The sequence below is a fragment of the Budorcas taxicolor genome, chromosome 6 (assembly GCF_023091745.1).
Source record: "Budorcas taxicolor isolate Tak-1 chromosome 6, Takin1.1, whole genome shotgun sequence".
Classification (NCBI taxonomy): Eukaryota; Metazoa; Chordata; class Mammalia; order Artiodactyla; family Bovidae; genus Budorcas; species Budorcas taxicolor.
Genome location: NC_068915.1, coordinates 97,671,156 through 97,680,319, shown reverse-complemented (window position 1 = coordinate 97,680,319; position 9,164 = coordinate 97,671,156).

The following is a 9,164-nucleotide window of genomic DNA, read 5'->3' as shown; positions in this document are numbered from 1 at the left end:
ATAATCTAACCTGCTGAGAGCTGGGCATGGAGGTGGGTGCTGCTCCTAAGTGAGCCCAGGTGCAGGCACTCATTTTTCATTTTCTTAAGCTAGAGCTGCCAGTTCAGCATCAGAGTACAAAGAAGGGATTTTTTTCTTTCCTGCTGAATTAGTTCATGAGAATGTGGCTCTCAAAGTCTTGACAGTATCCATCTAATTATTTATTACAGATGGGTTTCAGAAAACTGCAATGTTGGGTAACAATTGACTTAAATGCACACCTGCTCGATGAAAGTAACCAAGTTACTTTACAGCTACCGGGGGTCGCTGCTGTGGGTATACTTAGTGTGCTTCTGGATAGGGAAGCATGCAATCCTTTATAAATGGATTCATTGATGTTGAGTTGTATTTATGTATTTTTAAATTTGCTAATAAGCTTTACATTTTGTTGCTATTTTTCATTTTTTTTCCTGGTCACATTGAAGTTCTCAATTTAATCATTTGATTATATCTTTGCTTCCTTCGGAGCCTGGTGGGCTGCCATCTGTGGGGTCGCACAGAGTCGGACACGAGTGAAGCGACTTAGCAGTTAGCAGTTGCTTCCTTCGATAGCTTCATATCCAATGATTAAACATTTTCACTGCTGTTCACATAATGAATTTATGTGATTACTGAATACACGAATGAGGATATGTAAGCTGTATTAAAGATATTATTTGTAGAAAGCATTGACCAGTGCAAAAAATAATTTGAAATAAAATATCTCTTTTCAGGAATTGTATTCTTGAAGATGTCAGAAAAAGATTCGTGGGTCTTGGAAGAGAATTACTAAAACTGCAGGGGAGGTAATCTAATGTCTTTCTGTTTTTAGCATATTAAGTATTCCTGGTACAAAAGCAGTGAGTGGAAGGGGAGGATTGTCCAAGTAAAACATATATTTCTAAAGGGTTGAGTGAAATCTAACTTTCTGTTTTAAAAAAACAGAAAATCTCATTGTTATAAAATCTCATTAATTGCTTACTTGGGGGAAAATTAGTAACAGCTAATGCTTATTGAGTTGTACTAAATATTTTGTATGTGCACGATTTTTTGTTTTTAACACATTTTTCTCAACTATGAAAGCAAAAATAGAGGCTTTGCCTTCTAGGACTGGTATCTTCCTTATTGAATACCTATCTTTTTGTCAGATTTTTAGCTAGTTTTACATTTATTTGTCATCCTGCTATAATAAAATGTAGTAACTGACATTCTCGCAGAATTTTTCATCCTGTTGGTTCTCTGGGGATTTTTATTCTTCAGAACGCCTTGGGGTTTTGAAATTATTAGTGACTGAGTATAAAGTCAGTTCTGAATCCGATCCTTGCCCATGAATTTTAGACCTTTTCCTCTAATTCATAAGTTGTACATTTTACTTTTTTGGATATGGATTATGACCTTCTGGGACTTCCCTTGTGGCTTGGTTGGTTAAGAATCCGCCTGCAATGCGGGAGACCTGGGTTCGATTCCTGGGTTGGGACGATCCCCTGGGGAAGGGAAAGGCTACCCACTCCAGTGTTCTGCCCTAGAGAATTCCAAGGACTGTATAGTCCATGGGTTTGCAAAGAGTCGGACATGACTGAGCGACTTTCACTTCACTTCAGTTCTGACCTCCTGTGTTAGTGTTTATTGCTGTGTAACAGATTGCTCAATATTTGGCAATTTAAAACAAACACTGATCAAACAGTAAGGAAAGGAGGTAGAAGACAGACATCAGCTTCCAAACTGTCTTCAGTTTGCAAGCCTCCATTCCCTGATGGCTGTTGGCTGAAGGTTTCAGTTCTTCTTCACCATGTGAGCCTCTCCATGGGCTGCCTGAGTGTTCTTACCACGTGATAGCTGGCTTTCCCCAGAGGGACTGGTCTAAGAGAAAGGCCAAGATGGAAGCTTGTCTTTTAATACTTTTTTTTTTTAATTCACTTGAAAGTGACAGCCATCACTTCTGCCCTGTTCTGTTGGCCTTAGTGTGGTGTAGGGGGGCACTATACAAAGGTGTGACTACCAAGAGGGGAGGGGTCATCAGAGACCACCTTGGAGCCTGACTGCTGCTGCTGCTGCTAAGTCACTCCAGTCGTGTCCGACTCTGTGCAACCCCATAGACGGAAGCCCACGTAATTAAATACTTTAAGTATTATTGTTGTTGGACCCATTTCCCCTCTCCTAATTCCTCCTAGGTGGAAGTGGTTAGAGAAGCTCAGTGACACTAAACTGTAGATAGAAATTGTGTATCCTTTGCCTTATTTTCCTTGGGGTGCAGAATGACTTGGAAAATTTGAAATTTCTATTTAGAGTATTTCAAGGAATATAGTCTGATTGCTTGTAGGAAGTTACACAAATATTTGAGATAGGATGGATTAAAAATACAAATACGCAGCAGCAGAATTAGAGCAGTTTGCCCTTTTTCCCCAAAGGGTGAGTATATGTCCTTTTCTTTCTACTGCTCGCCACCGCCCTGGGCTCTGTCCCTCTTAATGAGTAAAATAGACCTTGTCAAGCAGTCATAATGTTCTGCTGCTGCTGCTAAGTCACTTGAGTCCTGTCCAACTCTGCGACTCCATAGACGGCATTCCATCAGGCTCCACCGTCCCTGGGATTCTCCAGGCAAGAACACTGGAGCGGGTTGCCATTTCCTTCCTCAGTGCATGAAAGTGAAAAGTGAAAATGAAGTCACTTAGTTGTGTCTAACTCTTGGGAACCCCATGGACTAGAACCTACCAGGCTCCTCTGTCCATGGGATTTTCCAGGCAAGAGTACTGGAGTGGGGTGCCATTGCCTTCTCCACATAATGTTCTAAATAGGCAGAATTCTAATTAGTTCTGGAGTCTTGTAATCTTTTGAGTCTTTTCCCATCATCACTGCTTGAAAGTTCTTTGTTAGCAGAGACGACTCTCCCACTTTTCCTCTTTTAGTGTTTTTGATCATTGGAAACCTTGTCTGATAACAAAGACATTACACACAGAGCAAGGCATAACCAGTTTGGGGATGTGTTAAGGTATGGGTTCAGTTCAGTCACTCAGTCGTGTCCAACTCTTAGTGACCCCATGAATCACAGCACGCCAGGCCTCCCTGTCCATCACTAACTCCAGGAGTTCACCCAAACCCATGTGCATCGAGTTGGTGATGCCGTCCAGCCATCTCATCCTCTGTCGTCCCCTTCTCCTGCCCTCAATCTTTCCCAGCATCAGTCTTTTTCCATTGAGGCAATCCTTCACATGAGGTGGCCAAAGTACTGGAGTTTCAGCCTCAGCATCTGTCCTTCCAATGAGCACCCAGGACTGGTCTCCTTTAGGATAGACTGGTTGGATCTCCTTGCAGATCATCGAAAAAGCAAGAGAGTTCCAGAAAAACATCTATTCCTGCTTTGTTAACATGCCAAAGCTTTTGACTATGTGGATCACAATAAACTGTGGAAAATTCTGAAAGAGATGGGAATACCAGACCACCTGACCTGCCTCTTGAGAAACCTATATGCAGGTCAGGAAGGTATGGGTACTCTTCCAATACCAGGGTTAATGTTGAGAAGACACCTCCAAGTTAGCATAAGCTAACCTGTACACTAGGACCACAGCCTTGTCTAACTTAATGAAACTAAGCCATGCCCGCAGGGCAACCCAAGACAGGCGGGTCATGGTGGAGAGATTTGACAGAATGTGGTCCACTGGAGAAGGGAATGGCAAACCACTTCATTATTCTTGCCTTGAAAAGGCAAAATGATAGGATACTGAAAGAGGAACTCCCCAGATCAGTAGGTGCCCAATATGTTACTGGAGATCAGTGGAGAAGTAATTCCAGAAAGAATGAAGGGATGGAGCCAAAGCAAAAACAATACCCACCTGTGGATGTGACTGGTGATAGAAGCAAGGTCTGATGCTGTAAAGAACAACATTGCATAGGAACCTGGAATGTCAGGGATTGGGGGCAGGAGGAGAAGGGGATGACAGAGGATGAGATGGCTGGGTGGCATCGCTGACTCGATGGACGTGAGTCTGAGTGAACTCCGGGAGTTGGTGATGGACAGGGAGGCCTGGCGTGCTGCGATTTATGGGGTTGCAAAGAGTCGGACACGACTGAGCGACTGAACTGAACTGAACCTGTATAAAGTAGTAAGTGACATGCTTGAAATTATCCTTGAGTTTTTTCCAGTCATAGTAAAATTGGAAGTCTAATCTGTTCTACGTGTGAAAACGGAAAACTAGAAATGTGCCTATATGTATTTTTAAAAGGGAGCTAAGCAATAAAAACTTAAAACTAGAGCTCAAGTTGAAAATAAGTACAAATGTCCAATGATTAAACTTTCCCACTGCTGTTCACATCATGATTTGTTGTGATTAATGTATGTGAATGAGGACATAATGAAGAAAAGAAAATCATGATGCATATAGTTAAGATGTGGTTTTTGTACATTGACTTGCCTGTAAATATTTTTCGTTTTAGGAATAAAATTGAAGGGTGTTTTTCTTAGAGAACACCATGTGTGAGATTTATCAAGAATTTGAAGATTTATATAAGGTAAGAAGTTTAACTTATTTTTTTAAGATAGTAATTTTAGAAAAACATTGGATTTTGTATGTTATGTATTGAGCATAATGTGGATATTTAATTAAAATTTTTCCTCATTCAGCTTTGAAAGATAAAAAATATTTCAAAGATAGTATAATTTTCATTTGATTCAGGAGAGGCTGTTGGGTGGGTGGGGGGGTGGCAGGACTTTTAACCTTGATAGTCATCTTTTAAGAAAAATAATGATAATTCTTTCAGGCCCTGAAATTCTTAGAGGTCATATATTCTTCGGTTTAAATTGGTTGAACTATTGGATATTCTATAAATCTTTGGTATGCTGGTGGATGCCCATCCTTTTACTTGAGCTTTATTCAAGAACAGTAGATAGGCAGGTAGTCAGAGCTGAGAATCTCAAACCTAATACCAGATTAACCTGCTATGAATTAGGCATGGTATCTTGGGGTGTTTCTCAAATTTAACTAAGTTATTTTCTATTTCTTAAAGTTTGATGTAAACTTTATGGCCCTTAGTGATAAGATATATGAAATTAACGGATTCAAAAACAGAATTTAAACATTAATGGGCTGGATGCTACTGTTTTCCAGAAGTAAACACAGTACTGGCTGCTGTTCAGTGAATTTTATACACATATGGTCTTGTGCCTTGTGATTGTGAAGTTTTACAATCTGGACAACAGTGCAGTTATCCAGAACTTTAATCTTTTGCAGTCCTTAGGACTATTGAAAGGAGGGGAGGGGCTGTAAATTCTCAATAAATTTAAACACTCTAAAGGGTGTTTTTGGACTGTCTGCAAATCCTTATTTGAAGAATTCTATATAACATTATCTCCAAACATTCTTTCAGTGAGTATTTCAGAGTCTTAGAATTAACATTCATTTCAGAAAAACTTCAGTTTTATTTGATCTAGAACTTGGCTTGGCTAGTAGTTAACTAAATTGGGTTAAAAGTTGACTATTTTGTGAATTACCAACAGAAGTTTTTCTTTTTTAGATACAGGTCCATTTCAACATGTGTGAATCTTTTCACACGGTAGTTAAACAGCACCTGACCCACAACAACACAGCTGAAGTTTTAGTTGTCACAATATTAACTGTGTATTATCGCATAAACTTGGCTATGGCTCTTTATTCCAGAATCATTATGCAAAGAAAAGGTGTGCATCAAGAATGGATTCAGTTACATCACTTCTTTCAAAGTCTTGGTCATTGAACATCTATTAGTTACACAGATAGCAAAGCATGTAACTGTGTTGCCTCCTTGTCTCCCAGTGATAAGCCCATGGAACATTTTACAAAAATGGATAATCAGAAGAGGGAATTGGTCAATAAATATGACTGAACTACAAAGAACTGAAAAATGATTAACACTGCAGGTAAAATTAGTGTTAGAAGCTTTGAAAATGGCCACTGCAAAGCAAGTATAGGATGATACCACAACCTACATGGAGCTACAGTACAAGCCACATTTTAAGAGCAAGGTAAAGCTGGTTCAACATCTTTCAGTGTAAAGTTTCACCAAGAACAGAAAGCCACTTACGGTTGAAGTGAAGCATTTACTTCTCCTTTGTAGTGTAGTCAAGAACAAAAACCAATTAGTTTGGCATTGAAGTTAGTTGCTACATTGAAGGAAATGGTAATTACAAGGACATCTGTTTACTGCCAGTAAAGGCTGGTTTCATCGCAAAGTCAACACTAATGTTAAACTACCTAGTGAAACTACAAACTCAGATAAGGATGTTACTGTGGAATGTGCACTCAGATTCCCAGAATTACAGGCAGTCCTTGCAGTAGTGAGAGGCTGTCCTGTGGAAAAACTGCAGGATTTGGATGGGATGTAAATGGAGTTAGAAGATAGAGATGCCTGTGAGAGTGTTGACACTGCTGCCATTCAAGAAACAGTTCTAGGTGTGTAGGAGGCAGAACTTAGTGAAGTTTTACGTAGGAAAGCAGTTGTAAACAATGAATGCGTCTCAAAAGAAGTGATGTTGTTGAACAACTTCACATTGAAGGAACTTGCAGAACTGTATCATGACATTGACTGTTAAAAGATAAAATTTTGGAAGCTAATTCAAACTTGGAAATGAGAATGACAGTTTGCCAAGGCACAGATAAGATGCCTTGGCATCTCACTCCATATTATAAGTTTTATAATGAGAAAGCAAGCACATTTCAAAACTACTTGATACATTTTTTAAAATAAAGAAATAAAACATAACTTTCAGTGTCTCTAGTGGTTTGTTTTGGGGTTTTTTGTTTAGTGGGGGAGATTATTGTTGGGGTTGATTTTTTTTTTTTTTTTTTTTTTTTGGCTGCACCAAGTGGCTTGTGGGACCTTAGTTCCCCAGCCAGGAATTGATCTCAACCCCAGCAGTGAAAGCTAAAAAATCCTAACAGCTCGACTGCCAGGGAATTCCCAATGTTTGTAGTGTTACTACAAATATTAAAGCTATAAATTACAAAATTACACAAAAATTTATAAATTACATTTATAACCAACATCAAGAGGCTTTTTAATGTTTTGCCAAGTCACAGAATAGTTGGTAAATAGTAACAATTACTGTTAATCCCATAGATTAAGACTTTGCACCATTTCAACTTGCGTAGTCAAAGGCAGAACTGCCTGCGTTTAAAACAAAGTGAGTTTTTATATTCAATCAGATATAAGTGCATCAAGTCTAGCTTTATCATAACCAATTATTATTCACACTTTTCACATTGTATGCTACCACATCAAGGCTTTGAAATAAAAAGTTGTTACACAAAGTCATTTGGACTTTGCAGGCAAAATCCTGTCTTAACAGAATGAAAGAGAAAGTCACTAGCATCCAGCTCTGACTCCACCAGGCTCCTCTGTCCGTGGAATTCTCCAGGCAAGAATACTGGGGTGGGTTGCCATTTCCTTCTCCAGGGGATCTTTCGGACCCAGGGATTGAAGCTGGGTCTCCTGCATTGCAGGCAGATGCTTTACTGGCTGAGCTACTAGGGGAGCCCCCAAATATGGTCCGACTTTTAAGTTGGATTTTTATTGACACCTTTTTAGGTAAACTAGTCCTTGGAATGGTAAGTGAAAAATGGAAGGCTTTTTAGAACTTGACATTAACAACTATGGTAAGCCTCTTGAGTGGGTCTACTTCAGCCTTACAGAAATAACTATTTGCTTTTTAAACTGAACCATAAGTGTATACCACCACTAAGTGGTTTTACAACTGATGCCAAAATCTTGTCTCTGATGCTGAACAGAAATAGTATGGAAGAGAAATAGTGGCTTTATTTCTTTGGCAAGCAAAGAGGGAACACAGCAGGCTAGCACCTCAAAAACCGCCTCCTTTAGGGAATAGGGAGAGGCTTTGTATCCCAATGAAGGTCCCGCTTTTTTTTTTCTCCTGCAAAATTTCAAGAACAGCCACAGCTGGCATCGCACAACTCAGTAATCAGATCATGTCTCCCTGAAGTTAAAATAACCTGTGACCTTTTTTGAAATGTTATAAGAGAATGCAGGGGGAGAAGAATGCCAGATGCAAAGTATAATTCATACAGAATCAGAGTGATTCGTTTTGTTTATCTTTGTGGAGGACAAGTCTAGCAGATAAATAATAAACAAGATTGCTTAACTCTAGCAGTCCTGTTTGGCTGGTATGTGCCTAAGACCATTCATACATTTATGTTATTGCTAAAACAGTATAGTGAGCACAAAAACTTGCCTACTCTTAAATACAAGAGTTTGCTATGTTTTACTTTACTTCCAGTGAAGGCGTTTAGAAAAGACCGTTGACTGCTGTATTGGGAAGAGAACTGCACATGTACAGGTAGGCTCTGGCGAAACCAGTCAAGTTACAGGGTGACAAATGTTAACAGATCTCAGATAGTATCGCAGGATACTAACTATAGTACCTATTCACTCCACTGTGCCTCTAGGGTAACTCAGCTGATAATCCGCCTGCGATGTAGGAGACCCGGTTCGATTCCAGGATCGGGAAGATATGGAGAAAAAAATGGCAACCCACTCCAGTATTCTTGCCTGGGAAAGCCCATGGACAGAGAAGCCTGGCGAGCTAGTCTGTGGGGTCGCAAAGAGTCGGCCATGACTGGGCGATTTTCACATTCATGCCTCTTTAGAGTAACAAATCAAGCATGTCCACAACAGCCTTTGGGTATGACCAGATCGTTTGGTTCTAAAGATATTCTCAATAAGCAATACCGTAGAACCGAGTAGATAAATGAAATAACCCAGTAACAGCCTTGTAATAAGGCCCTTGCAGCCCGATTTTTCGGCGGCCGGTCGCGTCGGCAGCGTGGCGGGGGCCGCTGACGTCTCATAGGACCAGCGCTACGTGGCGTTTCTGCTGGCCGGGGCCGGCCTCCCGCCAGACAGCTACGCCCACCCGGACTTCTCTTTTTCGCATCATCCTGGCCACCGCACGCCGCCCCTCTGAACTCACAAGTGCACGCGCGGCGCGGAAGCGAGTCCCCCCAGACTCCCACGCGCTACAGAACCCCGGCCCGGGCCTCGGGCCCGACCCCGGTCCCGGAAGTGCCGTGGCGGGCCGCGCATCGGGGTGGGCGGGGCAGGGCGTCGCTCCCGGAAGCGTCGGCCAGCCGGCTGGGCGGGGCTGCGGCTGCCACGTTGGA